The sequence below is a fragment of the Thalassophryne amazonica genome, chromosome 2, assembly GCF_902500255.1.
Source record: "Thalassophryne amazonica chromosome 2, fThaAma1.1, whole genome shotgun sequence".
NCBI lineage: Eukaryota > Metazoa > Chordata > Actinopteri > Batrachoidiformes > Batrachoididae > Thalassophryne > Thalassophryne amazonica.
The window spans coordinates 69,980,263-70,003,598 of NC_047104.1; the positions used below are offsets into that span (position 1 = coordinate 69,980,263).

General features: G+C 42.5%; 1 protein-coding gene across 2 annotated transcripts in view; it reads right to left on the minus strand.

Annotated features, from left to right (window-relative positions):
* Positions 1–23,336, minus strand: part of fam120b (family with sequence similarity 120B) — a 96,324-nt gene that overhangs the window by 12,448 nt on the left and 60,540 nt on the right. The window lies entirely within an intron of this gene.

Genomic DNA, 23,336 nt, shown 5'->3' on the forward strand with positions numbered 1-23,336 from the left:
AGCCAGGGCTGCCGTCCTGGACTTCTGTCACAGGTCCAAGCTCTCCTGCCACCCAGGGGTGCGTAGGACCGTGGCAGTGGTCCGGCAGCGCTTCTGGTGGGCGTCCCTGGAGGCTGACGTCCGGGCTTACATCCAGGCCTGCACCACCTGCGCCAGGGGCAAGGCGGACCACCAAAAGGCACAGGGACTCCTTCAGCTGCTTCCTGTGCCTCATCGCCCCTGGTCCCACATCAGTCTGTATTTCGTCACGGGCCTCCCGCCGTCCCGGGGGCACACCACCATCCTCACGATAGTGGACTGGTTCTCCAAGGCGGCCCACTTCGTGGCCCTCCCGAAGCTCCCGTCGGCTCAGGAGACAGCGGATCTCCTGGTCCACCATGTCGTACGTCTGCATGGGATACCAACAGACATCGTCTCAGATCGTGGCCCCCAGTTTTCCTCGCAGGTTTGGAAGAGTTTCTGCCGGGAGCTGGGGGCCACCGTGAGCCTCTCGTCTGGGTATCACCCTCAGACCAACGGACAGGCTGAACGGGCTAATCAAGAGCTGGAGCAGGCCCTGCGATGTACTACATCCGCACACCCGACGGCTTGGAGTGAACACCTGGCCTGGATCGAGTATGCGCATAACAGCCAAGTGTCCTCTGCCACCGGCCTCTCCCCGTTCGAGGTGTGTCTGGGGTACCAGCCCCCTTTGTTTCCTGTGGTGGAGGGAGAGGTCGGTGTACCCTCGGTCCAGGCCCACCTGTGGAGACGCCGTCGGGTGTGGCGCACCGCCCGTTTGGCCTTGTTGAGGGCCCGGACGAGGGCAAAGTCCCATGCAGACCGTCGACAGTCCCCGGCTCCCGCATATCAGCCCGGGCAGGAGGTATCGCTATCCACACGGGACATACCTCTCCAGGTGGCTTCCCCCAAACTACAGGACCCATACATAGGGCCCTTCTGGATCCTCAAGGTCCTCAGTCCCGCCGCAGTGAGGCTCCAACTCCCGGCCTCACTGCGGATCCATCCAGTCTTTCACGTGTCAAGGTTGAAACCATATCACACCTCACCCCTCTGTACACCCGGTCCGGCGCCGCCTCCTGCCTGTATCATCGACGGGGAGCCAGCTTGGACAGTACGCCGGCTCCTGGATGTCCGTCGAATGGGCCGGGGTTTCCAATATTTGGTGGACTGGGAGGGGTATGGACCCGAAGAACGCTCCTGGGTGAAGAGGAGCTTCATCCTGGACCCGGCCCTCCTGGCCGATTTCTACCGTCGACACCCGGACAAGCCTGGTCGGGCGCCAGGAGGCGCCGTTGAGGGGGGGGTCCTGTTGTGTGGGCTGCCAGAAGAGGAGGTACTGCTGGCCCACCACCAGAGGGCGCCCTGCCTGAAGTGCGGGCTTTAGGCACGAGGGGGCGCTGCCGCCTTACAGGAACAGCTGAGGTGACAGCTGTCACTCATCAACTATGACAGCTGTCACCGATCATCTGCACTTCACCCCGGATAAAAGCAGGATGACACCTCCACCACGTCGCCGAGATATCGTACTTCTTGGAGGTAACTTTCTCTGCCTGCGTATTGTACTAATTGATTTCAAGAGCTACTTTGTTGCAGCTGTCTACCCAGAGGACCGGCGTGGGCCGCGACTGTTTCGTTCTACGTCCCACCAGATAAGTGGTACTCAGACGCTGCACGAGTGTGTGTTAAGAGGTGGAGGTGGAATTCCCACCGTTGTTGTTACGGGGTGTACACACACCCACACTTGACTGTCTTTGCTCTTCGCCAGCAGTACCAGATCCGACACGCTGAGACGGTGGCCACCTGGGGAATTCGGGACCTGGCGGCTCCAGTATTCTTCGGGTTCGGTGGCGGTGGAAATCGTGTGGTTCCGGTTCATCTCCAGACGGACGTCTCCTATTGTCGAGCCTGTCCACACGACACCTTTATCCATTGACTTGTATTTATTCTATAATCTGCTGTGTGTGACATTCACAACAGTAAAGTGTTCAAATTTAACTCCCTCTATTGTCCGTTCATTTGCGCCACCTGTTGTGGGTCCGTGTCACTACACTTTCCCAACAGTTTCTTGACTATGCTAGTTTTGACAAACACCATATATTAATCCTGTAGTGAGAAACAGAAGGAAAGGTCACAGATGTGCCAAAGTGTAAGCCATTTAAAAAACAAACTGAACTTAAATATAAAATCTAAATCAAATTTATCAAAAAATAACTCTATTGCATAAACATGAAATAAAGCATCATTCCTTTAATATCCAGAGTACATCCTCCCATTTAGAAAGTGGATTCAAGTGAGAAGTTTTTAGGAAAGTTAACAGATTTTTACTAAGGCGTCACAATGCACAGTATACAGCAGCCACCAAAGCTCCCTGAGGTGAAGCAGTAAGGAGTTTTCTTTTCCACTAGTCTTTACTTTTATTCAATTTAATGGTTGTTTTTATTCAACCAAAGCCACACAGTATATTTTGCAGAGTAAAATTTACTCTGCTGGGATAACATTTGGCCCTGGTCCAAACAGAGTTAAATATACTCTATCACAGTGCTAAATCAACTCTATCACAGTGTAAAATCAACTCTTATTGGAGTAGAAACACTTGCTTTGACAAGACGGTAGAACTGATTTCACTCTATAACAGAGTGTATTTTACTCTATTTAGACTAGGGCTAAATGTTATCCCGACAGAGTATATTTTACTCAGGAAAATTTACTGTGCACTGCCTGGGTGGTTGCCATCCAGGACCCAAGGTGGTTCCATAGTGTGATGTGCTGTGACATGGAGAACCAGCACATGGCCCAGTCCTGTTATTTATTTAACCACATTAGTCCCATTGAGATCAAGATCTCTTTTACTAGGGAGCATGTCTTTAGACATTGGGTCAAGAAACTAGTCCACAGCACCCCACTGTAAGACCATGGGCGCATAAATGACTAAAGTTCTATTCCTTATTTGCACAATATGGGTGTTGCATGTTAAAATTACAACTGCATTACGTTGGGCTTACACTGTGTGAGTTTTGGTCCTTTTTCAGCCGATTTTTCACTCGTGCGAGAATTTTTTGGATTGCGCCGAGTTTCAGCTTAATCGCGCGTCCTGCATTGTGTAGTATACATGGAGTAACGAGCTGCGTTTAACCTCTCACGACCACCTCCCGATCGGCAATCGTTTGATCGGATGAAAATCAAACCTGTTTGATATTCTGGGCAGCCGTTGTGAGGGTATCCCGCTGTTGAAGCAGGGCTACAAGCGTCTCTCGCACTGTGCATGTGCAAACACCGGACAGAGCATAAACAGTGATCATCTCTTTGTGAGAGCAGCTTCTGTTTCTTTTTCCCCATTAGTCTTCAACTCATTTAAAGTCTTGTATTTTTTTTTTTTAACTTTGATGTCTCCCATCAAGAGTTTTTGTAAAAATAACAAATGGAAATAAAGTTTGAAAAAAAAAGAAAAAACAAAAAGAAAAAACAAAAAGAAAAAAGCTTCTGTTTACATTTTTCTTCCGGAAACACAATTCCGATGTGTGGTTTTTGAACGTACAATGTGAGTAGTCAGATCGCATCAGAGCATCGGGCTGTACAGTGTGAGAACATTAATAGTGCGCTCTGAACTTTTACACCCTGCGGTTTTGTCGCACAGTTTGAGTACAACGATTGAAAATATCGTACAGTGTCTGCCCAGCTTTAGTTGGAAACGAGGAATAACACTTGCATTTTCACTGTGCTGTGTTTTGTACCTGGTGACCTGAAGAGGAATTCCACTATTTAGGGTGTTATCTTGAAAATTTTAAACACATCATTCTTACCACAAATTAAAGTTACCTGAGCTCATGAAGCCATATCAAAATGTATTTCATAAACCCCTGCGCATGAAGCTGAAAAGCAGGCTCCTTTCATTGACTTTTGAGCTGCAGAAACATGAGAGACCAGCTACATTGGATTCTCTGTTGAAGTGTAATTGGGGGGAGGGGGGGGGGCAAGCAGGCAGAGGAGATATTTGCTGAGGAGACTAAACATCAGGCCTGATTCCAAACAAAAACCAACCCAGGCCCTCAATGATACCACATAGCGCCACCACTACCCTCACGCACACACACAGGCTCTCCTTCTGTCTCTCTCGCATACACGCACTCCCGATCCCCACAGCTCTGTCGTAATGATTGGTGTCTGCGTCTGGTCGAAATAAAACACTGAGGTATAAAGACTGTATACCCTTCCATCTAAAAAAACCCAGAAACATCCTCATGAGACCAACAGGGGTTGACTTGGGCAAAAAGCAGACAGTTCGGCGCAAATCTGTGTCTGTATGGCACTGCATGTCGTTACTTTTTTTTTTAACAAATGTTCACAAAACTTCTACTGCTAGTGACAGAGCTGAAAAGAAACTGCAGGCTGTCATTTCATATTCTGAAGCTGGCCCTAACAAAGAGCTGGCAGATCTTTGACAAAGTGTGCAGCTTGCCTTAAAGGTGAAGTGTGCAGGATTTAATGCCATCTCGTGCTGCTGTTAGACTGCACAATTTGTATGTATTTACTTTTGTGTATCCCAAGACAACAAACTGTGCAATGCTGTATTTTCAGCCTCCTAACATTGATCTGCCATGCCTAGGTATTTGTGTTTGCTTTCTATTTTCAGAATTCTATTATCACTGCTGCTGTGACACCGCAAAATTTCCTCATGCAGAACTAATAAAAGAAAATCTGATTTTATCTTAGTGATGAGGTTGCAGATTGTCAATTATGCCATCACGGGTCTTGATTTTGTTTCCCTTCATCTTATCGCTTCTTTGGCAACGGAGAGTCGTGCTGCCTTGTCTTCTCTTAAGCAGCATGTATTAACCCTCCACTTTACAAAAATGAGTTTTGCCAAACATGTTAGCCTTCAATAGCAACCAGCAGACAGTGTGGAGCAACCACTGAGATCCATTCTTTTTTTTCCCCAGTCTTTCGGCACCACCATAAAATGCAAAATAGGGATTAAGTACAGTATATCTCTTTTTTCCAGATAAACACCCCTAAATCTGACACACTGTAGCTTTAAAGCTGCAATAAACAGCATTATTCAGAGATGGGCACGTCACAGCTTGTGCAAAATAAAAACACAACTGCAAATGTAGTACATGACTGTATGTGTAGATCTGTGTATGAAGGTGGAGAAGTGTCACAAGAGTCTAAAACCTATGCACACTGCAAACTAGAAAAAGAACAATAGACAGATATAAGGAAAACAGAGTTGGAGAAGAGAAGGAAGAAAATTGAAGCTGCAGAGTGAGATAGAGTAGAAATACAGAGGGGAGGGGGAACAGAAAGTGACAGAGGCCTGTAATCAGTCAGTCTTGTTGTGTGTCTTAAAATAGAGCGCTCCCAGCCTATAAACAGAAACCTACTATTAGTAGTGTTCTGACAGTCTCCAGTCCAAATGTGCACGTGTGCATGTGTGTTTGCACGCACACAGTGGTATTCGCAAGGCCACAGCACACATGGAGTTTGTTAAAGCACAGCCCTCTGGGTAATGTGGTTCCGCGAGGGGCACCAGAGAACTACAACCGCAGATCAACTGACAGATTAAAATGCTGCTCTCCAAGCTTCTCCATCTGTCTGTGGGAGGCTTTGCTTCAGTTGTTCACATGAGCTTCAGTGTGTTTCTGCCACTCAGATCAGTGAAGGCGCCTTCAGTACCCTGTGGTTTGTCCAGAACTGATTAACAGCAAAGGCCAATCCCAGGACTGTCTGCTAAATAAATAAAAAAAACTGCATGAGTATGCTTATCTTTCTGAAACTGCAGAATCGGTTGTTAAATTCCCAAACTGTTTTACAAAATAGTTCTGGCTAAAAGGGCAGCATGTGTATGTTACACAATAGTAGTTTGGAGCTGTGCGTCAGTCACAGTCAGTCAGAGCTGCGTGTCGTCAGAGCGAGCTGCAAAAAGTTTGTACCTGAGTTTTCAGAGGTGGTGTTTGTAGTTGCCATCTGCCACGCCGGTGTTTGCCAACCCGGACAGTGGGAATACCACCTCAACCGGCAACTTAGCCCCGCGACTGGACAGCAACAACGTCCGAGGCCCAACGTGGTGAATTCACTGAGGCCGCGCGCTGCGTCATTAGAGCCGCGCGTCACGAGTGCCGCTTCCCCGAGGCCTCGTGCAGCCACCGCGGATCCATCAGCGCGGAAACACCGAGGACGCGCGGCACCAGCGCAGTGCAGATCCATCCCGGTGACAAACAACGCAGGCTGTTAACATCGGCGATCGACAAGCTGCTCATAAGCCGACCATGGGGCCTAAGAAGGTTCTGACAGCGGAGGAAGGTGACGATATTAAAAAATCTCTGGACTTTCTATCAGAGGAGATTTCTGTTGTGAAGCAGCAACAGAAATCAATCATGGATCTGGTGGAGGAGGTGAAGGCATTACGGCTCCAGAACGCCGAGAAAGACCGGCATCTGGTGCAGCTGGAAAATAGAGTGGCTGAATTGGAGCAGTACACCAGAATTAACGACGTCATCATCACAGGTCTTCACATCAAACCACGGTCCTACGCACGGGCGGTAACAGATGAGAGCGGAGGGGAGCCCAGTGAACAGGAGGTCAGCTCTGTGGAAAAACAGGTTGCTGATTTCCTCCTATCTAAAGGTATAGAAATGGATTTAAATAACATTGAAGCGTGCCACCCTCTGCCCCGGAGAAATGACGGTGATAAACGAACCGTCATCATGAGATTCATCAACAGAAAACACAAAACAGCACTGTTAAAACAAGGAAGAAAACTGAAAGGGACAAACGTATTCATCAATGAACATCTCACCAAACGGAATGCCGACATCGCCAGGAAAGCACGCTTCTTAAAGAAACAGGGAAAAATCCAGCACACATGGACTTCAAACTGTAAAATATTCATCAAACTGAACGGATCACCAGAACAAGCAAAAGTCATGGCAATAAGGAACATCGAGGAGCTGGACAAATATGAACAATAGGTATGAGGACTCAAACACATCACAGCACCATGATGCAGACTGGAGCAACCCACTCATCCACATCATCTACACCCGGAGACAAGAGAGACATAATGACTAAGGATAATGATCCGTTTATTTCTGCCCAGGAGCTCTGTCTAGATACATTTAATTATAATAACTCTGCTAACCACCCCTTCGAATCTGAAAATGATCCTGATACCTTTTTCAATGAGAATATTGTGAGACAGTGCAAATATTTTACAGAAGAACAATTCAAAAATTATAAAATCAATGATGAAAATTTTTCAATTATACATTTCAACAGCAGAAGTCTTTCTCGTAATCTGTCCACTATTAATGATTCTTTGAAAACATCCAAAAAAGGTTTTTCAGTTATTGCAATTTCAGAAACATGGTTAAATGAGGATAATAAAGATCTGGTATATCTTGATGGTTATGAATTGTTCCTGGTTAATAGGCAGACGAGAAGGGGCGGAGGCGTTGCATTGTTTGTAAGGTCAGATTATAACTGTAAACTCATTAACAACATGTCATTTACAGTGGACAACATCATGGAATGTGTTACCATAGAAATGACATCTATAAACTCCAAAAACATAGTTGTTAGTTGCATTTACAGAGCTCCTGGGACAAATATTGACACCTTTGAAGACATTATCTTAGGAATGTACAACAAAATCAACAGAAATAAGCATTTATTTGTCTGTGGAGATTTCAATATAGATTTTTTAAACCCTCACAATCATCCACAAATTACCTCATTTATAAACACCTTGTACTGTTTAGGGCTGTTTCCAACCATCATTCATCCTAGCAGAATAACTATGGACTCAACAACTCTCATTGACAATATTTTAACTAACGTTATATCCGGTAATCTTAGTGGGGGACTACTGGTCAGTGATATCAGTGATCACTTGCCAGTTTTCTCAGTCTTTGCATTGGAGGGTTGTTGTAAGTATCGAAGCAATACCAAATTCATGAGTAGAAAAGTAACACCTGAAACAATTGATAATTTAAGGGAGGATTTATCAAGTCAGAATTGGTCAGATGTTTTTGTTGATGATGTTGACAGGTCATATGATGCTTTCATTTCCATTTTTTCCAGTTTGTATAATAAACACTGTCCATTTGTTGACAAAATATATAGAAATCAATATAGCAACAAACCATGGATAACTAAGGGACTTCAGAGGGCATGTAAAAAGAAAAACGTACTATATAAACAATTCATAAAACTACGAACTAAGGAAGCTGAAAGTAAGTATAAAACATATAAGAATAAGTTAATCAATATCATGAGACTCAGTAAAAAAACATATTATAATGAGTTACTTGTCAAAAATAGAAATAACATCAAAAACACATGGAACATATTAAATGAAATAGTAAAAAAGAATAGAGTAACTAGAGATTATCCTTCATTTTTTCAGAGTAACAACTACATCACGATTGATAACGACGAGTCTATTGCTGAACACTTTAATGAATACTTCGTTAATGTGGGTAAAAATCTTGCCAGTAAGATTGACTCATCAACTAATAACTTCTGGGTAAATAATTCAACGTTTAACAAATCTGTTTCAATGTTCATTGGTGGTACTCATGAAAGGGAAATACTTGATCTGGTTCATGGTTCAAAAAGTAAGAAATCGACTGATTTTAATAATTTGGATATGGCTTTATTAAAAAAACTTATTGACTGTATAGTAAAACCGTTCAATTATATTTGCAATATGTCACTAAGTACTGGTAAATTTCCTTCTCAAATGAAAATAGCCAAAGTAATTCCTCTGTTTAAAACTGGTGACAAACACACATTTTTTAATTATAGACCTATATCACTCCTGCCACAATTTTCCAAAATTTTGGAAAAAATATATGCTAAAAGATTAAATGATTATTTACTGAAGCATAACATCATTTGTGAAGAACAATATGGATTCAGAAGGTCTCAAATTACATCACATGCTTTGATGGACTTTGTGGAAAGTATTGCAACTGCAATTGATAATAAACAATACACAATAGGTGTTTTTTTTTATTTACAGAAAGCGTTTGACACAATTAACCATGGAATACTATTAAGTAAACTGCAGAAATATGGAATCAGAGGTCTAGCATATGAATGGATAGCTAGTTATTTACAAGGCAGATTTCAGTATGTTCAATTCAATAATACAAATTCTGAACTCAGGGATGTCACATGTGGGGTGCCGCAGGGCTCAGTGCTGGGTCCTTTGTTGTTTATAATCTATATAAATGATATAAGTTGGGTGTTGAGTTCACTGAGATGTGTCCTTTTTGCGGATGATACAACTGTGTTCTGTAGCGGTGAAAATCTTGAACAGCTTCTGGACACAGTGGAGAAAGAACTGGAAAAATTTAAGGTTTGGTTTGACGCTAATAAGTTGTCACTCAACCTTGGGAAAACTAAATGTATTATATTTGGAAATAAACAGGCACCCAAATGTAAAAATTTAACTATAAACAATAAGGAAATTGAGTTAGTAACAGAGAATAAATTTTTAGGTGTTATAATTGATAATAAACTTAGCTGGAAACCACATATAAATTATGTGAAATCAAAATTGTCAAAAACTATAGCCATTTTGTATAAAGCCAAAGACCTACTGCAGCAAGAAGGGTTACTTACTTTATATCATTCTCTGATGGTACCATATATGACATATTGTGTTGAGTCATGGGGAAACACTTACAAATCAAATACCAATCCAATATTCCTTTTGCAAAAACGAGCCATACGAATCATCTGCAATAAACAATATCGTGAACCAACTCATTCTCTATTTGTGTCGTTAAATTTATTAAAATTCATTGATTTGGTCGATTACATTACAATTCAAACTTTATTTCGAGCGAAAAACCAAGCCTTACCGAGACATGTCCAGAGTCTGTTCCGATTGAGGGAATCCAGATATAGTTTAAGAGGTTGTGCAATTTTTATGAAACCACCAGTAAGAACAAATGTAAAGGGTTTTTCTGTGTCTGTGGTTGGGGTGAGGAAATGGAACAAATGTTCAACAGAGGTTAGAATGAGTAGTACCTTAGTGAGATTTAAGAAACTACTCAAAAATAACATTATGTCTAAGTATCATAAAGAAGCAAATATAATTTGATTTATATGGAATGTTCAATTTATAAGTGGGACTTATTGTATATTTGAATGTGTGGGTATGTATATGCGTATGTAGATATAGATATGGGTAGGTGTATATGTATATAAGTGACTGTGTATATGTATGTATATATTTATGTTTGTAAAGTATATACGTATGTATATAGGTATATGTGGCACAGCCCAAGCAGAGGGTCACCCCCAAGAGCTTGGTCTGCTTGAGGTTTCTTCCTTATAGGGAGTTTTTCCTCACCACAGTTGCCTAGTGCTTGCTCTGGGGGTTGGTAAGGTTAGTCCTTACTGGCGTAAAGTGCCTTGATTTGACTTTCTTATGATCTGGTACTATATAAATATAATTATAAGTGAATAGTATATTGATGTGTATGTCTGTGTCGACATGTAGTAGTGAATTTATATTTATGTAAATATGACTGATTAGAATTGTTGGACTTGTACTAGCAGGGGTGGGCGCTAATAAGCTTTGCTTCAGCCCACACCCTTTCGGACTCACTAGTTTTGTCTGTGTTTGTTTGTGGAATTGTTCATTTTTTTCTATTTGAATATTTTGTGTGCCGAATTAAAAAACTTTGTCAAAAAAAAAAAAATATAATGCAGAATCTACATTATAATAGCCAAATGGCCTCTGTGTGCCTGTATGCATGCGTGCGTGTGTATGGCTTTGATCACGGAGAAATTGGGAAGAGCTGACATTTGCCATTTGGTATGCTTGTGTTTTTTGAGGCAAGGATGAACACTGCGAAAACAGAAGGTTGACAGGACAAATATTTTTTGAGAAATTTGTGATTTTAGCTAACCAGTAAACAATGGACATTGTGCTGTATAATGCACCGTGGGAGTTCAGGGTTTTCAGGTTTTAAATGTTGTTATTGTGGTTTGTGTTAGTTTAACAGTGTTGTTAGTGTTATTGATTTATTGTGTTTTTATAGTTCAATTTCAATTCAGTTTCAATTTATTTTCATTTATATAGCACCAAATCACAACAAGGTTGCCTCAAGGCGCTTGACACAAGTAAGGTCTAACCGTACCAACCCACAGAGTAACAGTGGTAAGGAAAAACTCCCTCTGAGGAAGAAACCTCAAGCAGACCAGACTCAAAGGGGTGACCCTCTGCTTGGGCCATGCTACAGACACAAGTTACAAAACAATTCATAAAACAAACATACAGGAAATGTTGCCGGTGCACAGGATGGTTTCTGGAACAGACACAATAGTCTGTTCGAGAAATAGTAGTTCAATTGACTTAGTCAGTTTAGTTAAGTGTTATATTGAGGTTACATGAGTAACTTAAGTGTCATGCTCCTGGTACCAAAAGTGAAAAATGTAGTGTTTTTAATGTCTTCCGCCACAGTCTCTGTTTGTCAAATTAAAAAACACCTGCTTACAGCAGAATACAGAAAATACAAAAAGCTCTGCGTGCGTGCACGCAAATTTTATCACGCACAAACTGGGGAGAGCTGACATTTGCTGTTTGGTATGTTTATGTATTTTGGGTCAAGGATGAATGGTGCCAAAACCAAACATTGATAGGACTAATATTTTTAGAGAACCTACATATATTAGCTAACAACACTGAACAATGGACATTAATATTTACATTCTGGCCTCAGATGCCAATCCAGCAGAGGGCAGTAAATCATCTATATATTAAAAGCATGAGCGCGTGCATGCGTGATTTTATTTAATAAGTTCAATGTAAGTACATAATATAAATGTAAATACATTAAAAATACATGGATGACACAAGAAAGTGAAAACATTTATTTTCATTGTGGTCCATTTAAAAATCAAATGACAAAACAGAAGTAAAAACAATGTAATAATAATAAGATTAAGAATACTGAAAATAATAATGACAATCATAATAGTATGGACATGATAACAAGAACCTAAATGATTTAGAAATACATTAAGACAGTAAATTAACATTTAAAAGGTACATAATTAACAGGAAAAAAAAGGGTTGAGTTCTTTTTCTAAAACCTGTTGAGGTCTACGGTTCTAAAAGTATTCTGGAATCACACACCATTCCAACTCACCCTTGAAAAATCTCAGCTACCTGTTTTATAAACACTACCCAATCTAGAGCCTGTGGATTCCCACAGGCAACATGCTAGTTAATATTAACAGAAAGAATTAGGAAAGAAGGAAAATCATTTAAGTCGTTAAAACATTTTCACTTCTTGTCCAAGTCTTTTGGGTGCTGGTACTTCCAGTGAGACTTGGACAGTAACGAGTGACCAAAGGCTATGACAAGAGGTCTTTGGCACTCTCTTGGGAGGATATTTGGGTACTGCTAGAAAGTATGATTACTTTGGGAGAGTCAGATGAGGAGTATCAACTTGTATTATGATTTAGCATCATCTATGCTTTCCTCTGTGCATGATCCATCACACAACTGCCTCAAGACTAAGGACCTCATTTGCTGGAGAAGGCCAAGAGGACGCTGATGTTTTAAGGTGCGTTTACACATAACCAAGACGCGTTACGAATGTCATTCGTGACACATTCCTGACATTCTTAATGTGACTTAACACATCTGAATAGGTTTCTTAATAGTGCGTGTTGGTGCATGATATTCTTGATATTCGCGGAGCATGTTTTTGCCTGTCAAAAAATCTTCCACGAATCTCACACACCACCCTCATTTCGTCTCACGTCGTGGAGGTCGCAACTGAGCGTGTTGATCCGTCTTGATGAGTAGTGATCCTTAATAGAACGTGACAACGTTCGTAGTGGTTCCTGTGATGGTTCTTGGAGCCAAACTGTCACGCGTTATTATGAAGTGACACGGAAACTGTCAAGTTTTGACACGACTTGTAACAAGGCGTCACATTTCACTAAGCACCATAACGAATTAGTTTTCTGTCACGTGCGCACAATTAAACTCGGCTCCAAGTGTCGTTCCACAGTTCCTGCTGAAGCTCCCCAGGACGCTCCTGCAGGTGTTCCACCTGCTATTGTAACCGATGAGCAGGAGAACGAGTCTGAGCAACCAGAGGAGCGAGAGGAGACTCACGTGCAGCCAGACATCTCTGCACCTCCTCCAGTCCGGCGGAGGAAGAAGCGCGAGCACAATTAAACCCTGCTGCACTGCATTCAGTTTGATTGCTGACACCAAGTCGGCTAAAAGACTAATTTCAGTGCTCTTCAGCGCACTCCTGCAGGTGTTCCACCTGCTGCATGTGTCTGATGTTTGGTAAAATGCGTGAGACGCGAGCTGCATGAAGCCACACATCTGGCTCTGTCATCCTCCTCCTCCTCTCTGCGCCACTCCATGGCACAGAGCCCAACTACGCATGCAGTTACAAAGTTCTTCTGAAAAACTGGAGTGATCTGAATTTGGTTGGATGACAATGGGTGTGTGTGTGGAGACAATTCACCTTGTTCACAACGTGACAGAACTTAACGATGCGCTGTTACGCGCAATAACGCACAACAACGCGGAACACTATTCTTGACCGTGCGTAATGGTTCATGATAATTCTCCAGCAACACGTGCCATTAATCGTAACGTGTGGTAACAGGTTGCAGCAGTTCCTGAGGACACCTGATGCCTGTGCCCCGAATAATCACACTCGTGATCAGCGGCCAAGAATGTGTACTTCGTGGCATTCGTGACTTGTCGTCGTTCAGCATTAACGAGCTGTGATAATAGATGGTTGCTTCTGAGTGGTGGTGATGGACTGGTTGTTATTCAGGGTGCAAGACAGTTCTGTGGTGTGGTGAATACAGCAATGTAATAATTCTAAGTGTCTGCACAATCTGTCAGCAGTAACTTAAGTGGCTAATGTCCAAGTAAATCTTCGAACGGCCACTAAAACCTGTTCTCATTTACATGGATATGCATCCCAGAAGATCTAGTCTGTGGTTTGATGACATAACACACTCAAATTATACTACGTGACAAGTAGGAAAACAACCATACAGTAGCATGCCTGTAGCAAAATTTGGCAGACCCTTGGTGCTTCTGGAAAACCTCCCAGTGATGTGATAACATGTAAGTTGTGGGCTCCACAGACATGCAAGAGATTACCAAAGATTATCAAAGACTGGACCGGAAAAATTATTTTTCCAAAGAAGGGGGCAATGACAGAATATCCCTGTCAACTGGACCCCTGTTTGGACCCCCGTTTTCATTTTTTCATTTATTTATTTTTTTTTAAATACTTCTGTTAGTTAGCTAACTGTTTAGTGTAACTGTTGTGAATTTTAGCTTAGTACTTTACTTTTGTGTTAATCTTAGGAGTGGTTTCTTTATTTATTTATTACTGTTCCTACATGCCTAATACTTCTGCTACTCTTTCAGCGTAACTGCTGTGAATTTTAATTCATTTATTTGCTTCTGTGTGAGCCTTAGGAGTGGTTAGCTTATCCATTATTGATTAGCTCATGTTTGCTTGGCTATACTCTTGAATTTCCTAGTGCACAAAGTACACTACTTTACACCCTCCGCAAATCCTGTGTGATGTTGGAAGATAGGGTGGCTCTCTTAGAGAGCCGTGTCCATAAGTTAGAGTAGCTTCTTAGCTCAGTGGAGTTAGATGTTACGGACACTCCAGATGAGGTTAGTGCTGGGCCGGCTAGCAAGCCCATTAGCATCAGCCTAGAAACACCGGCTGTGGAGGACACCTTTCGGACTGTGGCTAGGTGGAGGAAGCCCCGCAGGGCTTGGTGCCCAGTTGTGGCACCCCGATCACACTTGCCACTGCGAACTGTGAATTGGTTCTCCCCCTTGGATTTGCCTGATGTGAATTCTCTGTGCCCACAAGTGACTTCCACTCCTGTCTCCAGGCCGAAACACCGGACTCTAGTGATAGGGGATTCTATCCCACGCAAAGTCAGGTTACAGACGCCGGCTGACATTAAATGTATTCCTGGGGCCAGAGCTCCCGACATTGCATCCCATCTTAGGGCACTGACGCTGCAGAAGGGAAGACAGACAAAGGAACATGACATGAGATATAGTCACATAGTTATTCACGTCGGCACCAATGATATCAGGATGAAGCACTCAGAGGTCACAAAAATAGACATAGAGAGGACTTGTGACCTTGCCAGAAAGATGTGTCGGCATCGATTAATAGTCTCTGGCTTTAGCTTTATTGATAACTAGCCTTCGTTCTGGGGCTGCCGTGGCTTGCTGATGCCGGACGGCCTCCACCCTACTGGGGAAGGCGCCGCCATCTTGTCTGCGAACATAGATAGAGCTCTACAGGGAGGGTAACATTAGGAATCTACAGCAGGCCACGGCGCAGGTGATTAGAGACCCTGCAAGGCTTATGACAAATGTGGGTGTGGAATCCATTAGCTTAGCGGGGAAATTAGTGCAGAATTTCAACAAGTTGAGACTGTGGCCTGCTTCCATAGATGTGTCCATAAAAATCATAGAGGGATATGCTTTCCAAACTTAATACCCATTACTATATTGGATGATGCTGAAATTGAGGATGGCCCAGTGGTTGCTCCAGCAATAGCAAAGATTTCGTGTCTGCAACCTACAATGCGCGTGGAATGTCTCAAACCTAAACCTACTTCTATGCATATTATATATGCTACTCTGGAACCACCTAAACCCAAACAGTTCTACTGTCAACCCCACTGAGGTCCTTAGACTGGGCCTCATTAACATAAGATGACTGTCCTCAAAATCACTGTTGATCAATGATCTAATTATTGATCATCACTTAAATATGATTGGGTTATGTGAAACCTGGATTCAAACCTACAGCTGTCCTCCCCTTAAATGAGGCCTGCCCACCAGCATATGAGGTCTATTAGAAAAGTATCCTACTTTTTTATTTTTTAAAAAACTATATGGATTTGATTCATATGTTTTGACGTGAGCCAAGCTTGAACCTTCATGTGCATGCGTGAGTTTTTCCACGCCTGTCGGTGACGTCATTCGCCTGTGAGCACACCTTGTGGGAGGAGTGGTCCAGCACCCTCGTCGGATTTTCATTGTCTGAGAAGTTGCTGAGAGACTGGCGCTGTGCTTCATCAAAATTTTTTCCAAAACTGTGAGGCACATCCGAGTGGATACCATTCGACAAATTAAGCTGGTTTTTGGTGAAAATTTTAACGGCTGATGAGAGATTTTGGATTGTTTCTATCGCTGTAAGGACTTCCCACGGAGCGGAACATCACGCAGCGCTCCGAGGCGATGTCGTCATCCTGTTTCAAGCTGAAAACCTCCAAATTTAAACCTCTGTTGACCCAGGACGTCGTGAGAGAACAGAGAACTTTCAGAAGAGGTCGGAATCAGCAGTTTATCCGGACATTCCACTGTTAAAGGAGATTTTTTTAATGAAAGACGTGCGGACGGATTGGCACGTCGGCTCGCAGCCGGCGCAGCGTGCCCGCCACAGGAAAAACACCTCTGTGTTGATAACCATTTGTAAAATCCAGGCAGCTTTTGGTGGCTTTCAGTTGAGTGAGTATCTGAGAAATTGTTTAACAGCAGGGCATGTTCCAACTTGTCCTTAAGGCTTCCAACGGAGGAGTTTTTCCTGTGGCGGGCGCACTGCGCCGGCTGCGAGCCGACGCGCCAATCCGTCCGCACGTCTTTCATTAAAAAAATCTCCTTTAACAGTGGAATGTCCGGATAAACTGCTGATTCCGACCTCTTCTGAAAGTTCTCTGTTCTCTCATGATGTCCTGGGTCAACAGAGTCTTAAATTTGGAGGTTTTCAGCTTGAAACAGGATTACGACGTCGCCTCGGAGCGCTGCGTAACGTCCCGCTCCGTGACGTCCCGCTCCGTGACGTCCCGCTCCGTGGGAAGTCCTTACAGCGATAGAAACAATCCAAAATCTCTCATCAGCCGTTAAAATTTTCACCGAAAACCAGCTTAATTTGTCGAATGGTGTCCACTCGGATGTGCCTCACAGTTTTGGAAAAAATTCTGATGAAGCACAGCGCCAGTCTCTCAGCAACTTCTCAGACAAAGGAATTCTGACGAGGGGGCTGGACCACTCCTCCCACAAGGTGTGCTCACAGGTGAATGATGTCACCGAGAGGTGTGAAAAAACTCTTGCATGCCCAAGAGGGTTCAAGCTTGGCTGATGTAATCACACGTTATTCAAATCCATATGGTTTTTTAAAAAAATAATAAGGTCGGACACTTTTCTAATAGACCTCGTATACATTTAGTCACATCCCTTGTGATGCCAAGCAAGGCGGGGGTGTTGCTCTTATTTATAAATCTAGGTTTAGCTTATTAGCTGTTGGGGGTCACAAATATAACTCATTTGAGCATCTGATTCTCCGCTCTGCTCAGGATATTATGCATTGCCAAGGTGAGAAGAATAAGAATCAGCCGTATTACTTTGTCACTGTATATAGGCCTCCTGGCCCATATTCTGAATTCTTAGATGAATTTGGTGCGTTCATCTCTAACTTGTCAACTAATACAGATAACATTCTGATCATTGGTGACTTTAACATTCATACAAATAAGCCTTCTGATGCCCTCTGCAAATCATTTATGGAAATTGTGGATACATTAGGATTTCGGCAATGCAGTCGGGATTCAACGCACATTAGTGGAAATACCCTGGATCTGGTTCTCGCACGTGGTATTGCTGTCATGAATATTGACATCGTGTCTCTTATATCAGTGGTGTCTGATCACTCACTTGCAAGTTTACAGTTTCGCTGCCGTGTTTACAACAACCTTATATATCACTACAGCGATGCATCAACTCCTCAACTAAGACTGAACTAGAAGCTAGACTGCCTGATATCCTAGCTTCACATTTGACAAATACCCAGTCAGTAGTCAGTAGACAGACTTGTGGATAGTTTAAACTCAGTGCTCAAAACTACACTCGACATGATTGCACCACCTGTGTTAAAATCACGCTCCCCCAAATCACAGTCACCTTGATTCAATGATTACCTGCATGACCTCAAGCATAAAAGAAGAGGTCTAGAACGGAAATGGCATCGTTCAAAATTAGAAGTATTCCACCTTCCGTGGCATGATGCTATCTTAGACTATAAGCATGCATTATTGGCTACAAAGTGGACCTATTACTCTGGTTTGAGCAACAAAAACAAGCATAACTCAAAGTTCTTGTTCGACACGGTGGCAACACTTATTCATGGACAACCACCTGTAGTTCGCTCTCCTTTTACAGCACAAGATTTCCTGGATTACTTTGAGAAGAAAATAGAAGACATTAGGTTAAACATATCCCAGAATGCCTTAACCCAGCCACTACATCCTGCTATTGAGGTGGGCGCCACTACTGAGGTATTACCTAGATTTACAGAATTTGATAGTATCTCACTAGGCATGCTGATGAAACTCGTAACGTCAACAAAAAGCACAACCTGTTTATTTGATTCTATACCAACAAAACTGTTTAAGGACCTGTGGCCGACTCTTGGGCCGACTGTGCTGGAAATGATTAATCTTTCTTTAACTTCTGGATCTGTTCCTAAATGTTTCAAATCTGTAGTGATTAAACCATTACTTAAGAAACCTAAACTTGACCCTAGTGTATTGAAAAACTATCAGCCGATATCAAATCTATCATTTTGCTCTAAAATTCTGGAAAAAGTGGTGTCACGGCAGCTCGTGGACTATCTTACTGAGAATAATAACTTTGAGCCACTGCAGTCTGCTTTTAGAAAACATCATTCCACAGAGACGGCTCTCACTGAAGTGGTGAATGATCTTCTGCTTACAATAGATTCGGACACCACGGTTCTGTTGCTGTTAGATCTCAGTGCTGCATTTGATACAGTGGATCATCATATTCTACTTGATAGGCTGGAAAATCATTTTGGGATTACTGGGAGTGCCCTTGCATGGCTGACGTCATACTTGACCAGTCGTTCTCACTGTGTTTTGTACAGTAACACTACCTCTAACCTTAGTGACATGAAATTTGGGGTTCCACAGGGGTCTGTCTTAGGCCCCCTGCTTTTCTCCGTTTATATAGCATCCCTTGGGCACATATTGTGGTGTTTTGGGATTACCTTTCACTGCTATGTAGATGATACTCAGTTATACATGCCAATAACTGATGGTAATCTTGTTCACATAAAATCCTTAGAAGATTGCCTTGCAGCAGTGAGAAGTTGGATGTCTCGAAACTTCCTACTTTTAAACTCTGACAAGACTGAAATGATGGTTCTTGGTCCAGTGAGACATCGGCATCAATTTGACCAGTTAACGCTCAGCCTAGGCTCGTGTGTCATACATCACACTGACAAAGCGAGGAACCTTGGGATAATTTTAGATCCTTCGCTGTCCTTTGGCCTCGACATTAGAAATATTACTAGGACTGCTTTCCTCCATCTGTGAAATATAGCGAAGATTCGTCCCATCCTGTCTATGGCTGATGCTGAGACCCTGATCCATGCGTTTATCTCTTCTAGATTGGACTACTGCAATGTTCTATTTTCTGGTTTACCGCAGTCTAGCATTAGGGCTCTCCAACTGGTTCAAAATGCTGCAGCCAGACTTTTGACACGAAGCAGAAAGTTCAACCACATTACACCCATTTTGGCATCTCTTCACTGGCTTCCTGTCCCAGTGAGATCAGATTTTAAGGTTCTGCTACTAACCTATAAAATTATTCATGGACTGGCACCTCCCTACCTAGCTGACCTAATTAAACCGCACGTACCGGACCGGGCCTTATGTTCTCAGGGTGCAGGACTACTTTGTGTCCCTAGGGTCAATAAGAAGTCTGCGGGTCACACAGCTTTCTCTTATCGTGGCCCTGTTCTGTGGAATGGTCTCCCTGGGCCAATAAAACAGTCAGATTCTGTGGACTTTCAAGTCCAGACTTAAGACGCACGTCTTTTCCCTTTCATATGGCTAGCATACTGGTACAGTTTTGTTTTACGCTTTTTACTCTTTTAATTCATTTTATTAGTAATTGGAGCGGGCCGCGGCCTCAACTTTACCTAAATTCTGGGTCTTTTAGTGAAGCTCAGGGCTCGTGGCCGGCGATCACCTTAGTATTTCTTCTGTTTTTCTTGATGATTAATGCAGGCAAATTATACAGTATTTTTTGTCTTTCTGATGCCTGATTCTGTTTTTTCTCTCTGTTTAAGGTGCAGCTCCATCCAGAGAAGGGAGATGTATTTGTGTTGGCGACCCTCCTGTCCTGTGCACCAACAGCATTTCTTGTATATTCGTCCGTGAATTATTCTGTGAATTGTTCTGTAATTTATGTTTGTAGCATGGCCCAAGCAGAGGGTCACCCCTTTGAGTCTGGTCTGCTTGAGGTTTCTTCCTCAGAGGGAGTTTTTTCTTACCACTGTTGCTCTGGGGGTTGGTAAGGTTAGACCTTACCTGTGTGAAGCGCCTTGAGGCAACTCTGTTGTGATTTGGTGTTATATAAATGAAAATAAATTGAAATTGAAAAAATTTATGCCTCATTCATAGGTAGTTTAAATGCAATTCTAAACACATTTTTGCAAATCCGTTTTGATGTGAACACTCAGGTCACATGAGTGTTCAGACCACTCTGAACACTCATGTGTTTTGTTATGTCTGTGACTTGAATAAAACCCTATTTCCCATATCTCCAGTTTTTTTCAAATATACCACTCCACGCTTACTCCCACTCCACGCACATGCCTGGTGGGTGCTAATTCATTACTACAACCCCAGTTCCAATAAAGTTGGGATGTTGTGTAAAATGTAAATAAAAACAGACAGACAATGATTTGAAAATCCTCTTCAACCTATATTCAATTGAATACACCACAAAGACAAAACATTTAATGTTCAAACTGATAAACTTCATAGTTTTTGTGCAAATATTTGCTCATTTTGAAATGGATGCCTGCAACATGTTTCAAAAAAGCTGGGACAGTGGTATGTTTACCACTGTGTTACATTACCTTTCCTTCTAACAACACTCAATAAGCATTTGGGAACTGAGGACACTAATTGGTGAAGCTTCGTCGGTAGAATTCCAGGCATTGACATTAAGCTTTTTAGTGTACTTGTCCATAGGACAAGTAAGCCTGGCAGTTTACTTGTCCTATAGGAAAAGCTGGTTGTCTGGACAACCCGTGACTGAGATTCAAATTAAATATTTATCACATGTACTTTGCTCTGACTTTTCACTTCATAAAAACCTGTCATACTTCTTCTGTTTGCAAGTACTTTAACTTTAATATTCCAACATAAGAATTGCAGCTGAAATAGAAAAATCATTACATTTCAACATTTTCTGGTTCAGAGATTCAGATTAAATATTTATCACATCTACTTTGCTGTGACATATCACTTCATGAAAAAGTTAATACTGTCACTCTCCTGTGTGGGTGGTAAAATTCAATTTCCAAAAAATAAATTTTATTACATATTGCATGCATATCCTCTAGCCTTTTAATCCATTAACCAAGACATAGCTCATAATGTTTGTCTCCTGCGATTGTTCATAATTGGGGAAAAAATTTAAATAATTGGTAAATGCCAATATGCATTTGCTTCTCTCCTGTGTGTTTTCTGAATTCATCACTGTTCAATGCATGATCATTTGCCAGTATGTATTTTATAAAGCAAATCAAATTCTTTTATTTCAACATTTAAAAATGACTTACTGGTCCGCAATTGAAGGAAAATCCCGACAGACATGGCAGTATATTGTGTTGTCCTCTTCCTTGTGCCCCAGCCACGGATAATCCTGTGTCCAGCTACTCACAAACTTCCTTTCTCTTCATACCTCTTCTTTGGAGCTTCTACACTTGCACGGGTTGATGCTTTGTGTTTGACTGGCGCTTTCCCTGATATCTGGCCCGGTTTCGGAGGTTTTAGAAAAGACATTCTGTTCAATATATTCTTCAAAAGGCGTGTTAATCGATGCTAGTACGAACACACACTTCATACAGTGGTCTCACGCACACATTGATATCATGTTTTCCGATTGTCCGCTGCGTGGAGAGTGGCGGGAAAAACTGAAGACGCTTTCTCACGAGGTGCGACACAAGACGTGATGTAAATAAGAAAACAAGAAGGCGGCGGTCAGGTATTTTGGTTCAGAGCAATGAAAATAAAGAATGTGAACATTTTAAACCAAAAAAAATGCCACTTGTCCAGTTGGACAACGATTTAGAGCATATTGCTTGTCCGATCACATTTTACACTTATCCCGGACAATCGGACAAGCATTAATGTCAATGCCTGAATTCTTTCCCATTCTTGCTTGATGTACGACTTCAGTTGTTCAACAGTCCCGGGGTCTCCGTTGTCGTATTTTGCGCTTCATAATGCGCCACACATTTTCAATGGGGGACAGGTCTGGACTGCAGGCAGGCCAGTCTAGTACCTGCACTCTTTTACTACGAAGTCACACTGTTGTAACACGTGCAGAATGTGGCTTGGCATTGTCTTGTTGAAATAAGCAGGGATGTCTCTGAAAAAGACGTTGCTTGGATGGCAGCATGTGTTGCTCCAAAACCTGAATGTACCTTTCAGCATTGGTGGTGCCATCACAGATGTGTAAGTTGCCCATGCCATGGGCACTAACACAGCCCCATACCATTACAGATGCTGGCTTTTGAACTTTGTGCTGGTAACAATCTGGATGGTCTTTTTTGCTCTTTGGATCGGAGGACACCACGTCCATGATTTCCAAAAAGAATTTGAAATGTGGACTCATCAGACCACAGCACACTTTTCCACTTTGTGTCTGTCCATTTCAAATGAGCTCAGGCCCAGAGAAGGCGGCGGTGTTTCTGGATGTTGTTGATGTATGGCTTTCACTTTGCATGGTAGAGTTTTAACGTGCACTTGTAGATGTAGCGACAAACTGTGTTAACTGACAATGGTTTTCTGAAGTGTTCCTGAGCCCACGCGGTAAGATCCTTTACACAATGATGCTGGTTTTTAATGCAGTGCTGCCTGAGGGATCGAAGGTCACTGCATTCAATGTTGGTTTTCGGCCTTGCCGCTTACGTGTAGAAAGTTCTCCAGATTCTCGGAATCTTCTGATTTTATTATGGACTGTAGATGATGGAATCCCTAAATTCCTTGCAATTGAATGTTGAGAAACATTGTTCTTAAACTGTTGGACTATTTTTTCACACAGTTGTTCACAAAGTGGTGATCCTTGCCCCATATTTGCTTGTGAACAGCTGAGGCTTTTGGGGATGCTCCTTTTATACCCAATCATGACACTCACAATTCATGTCCTCAGTTCCCAAATGCTTGAGTGTGAAAGGTGATGTAAC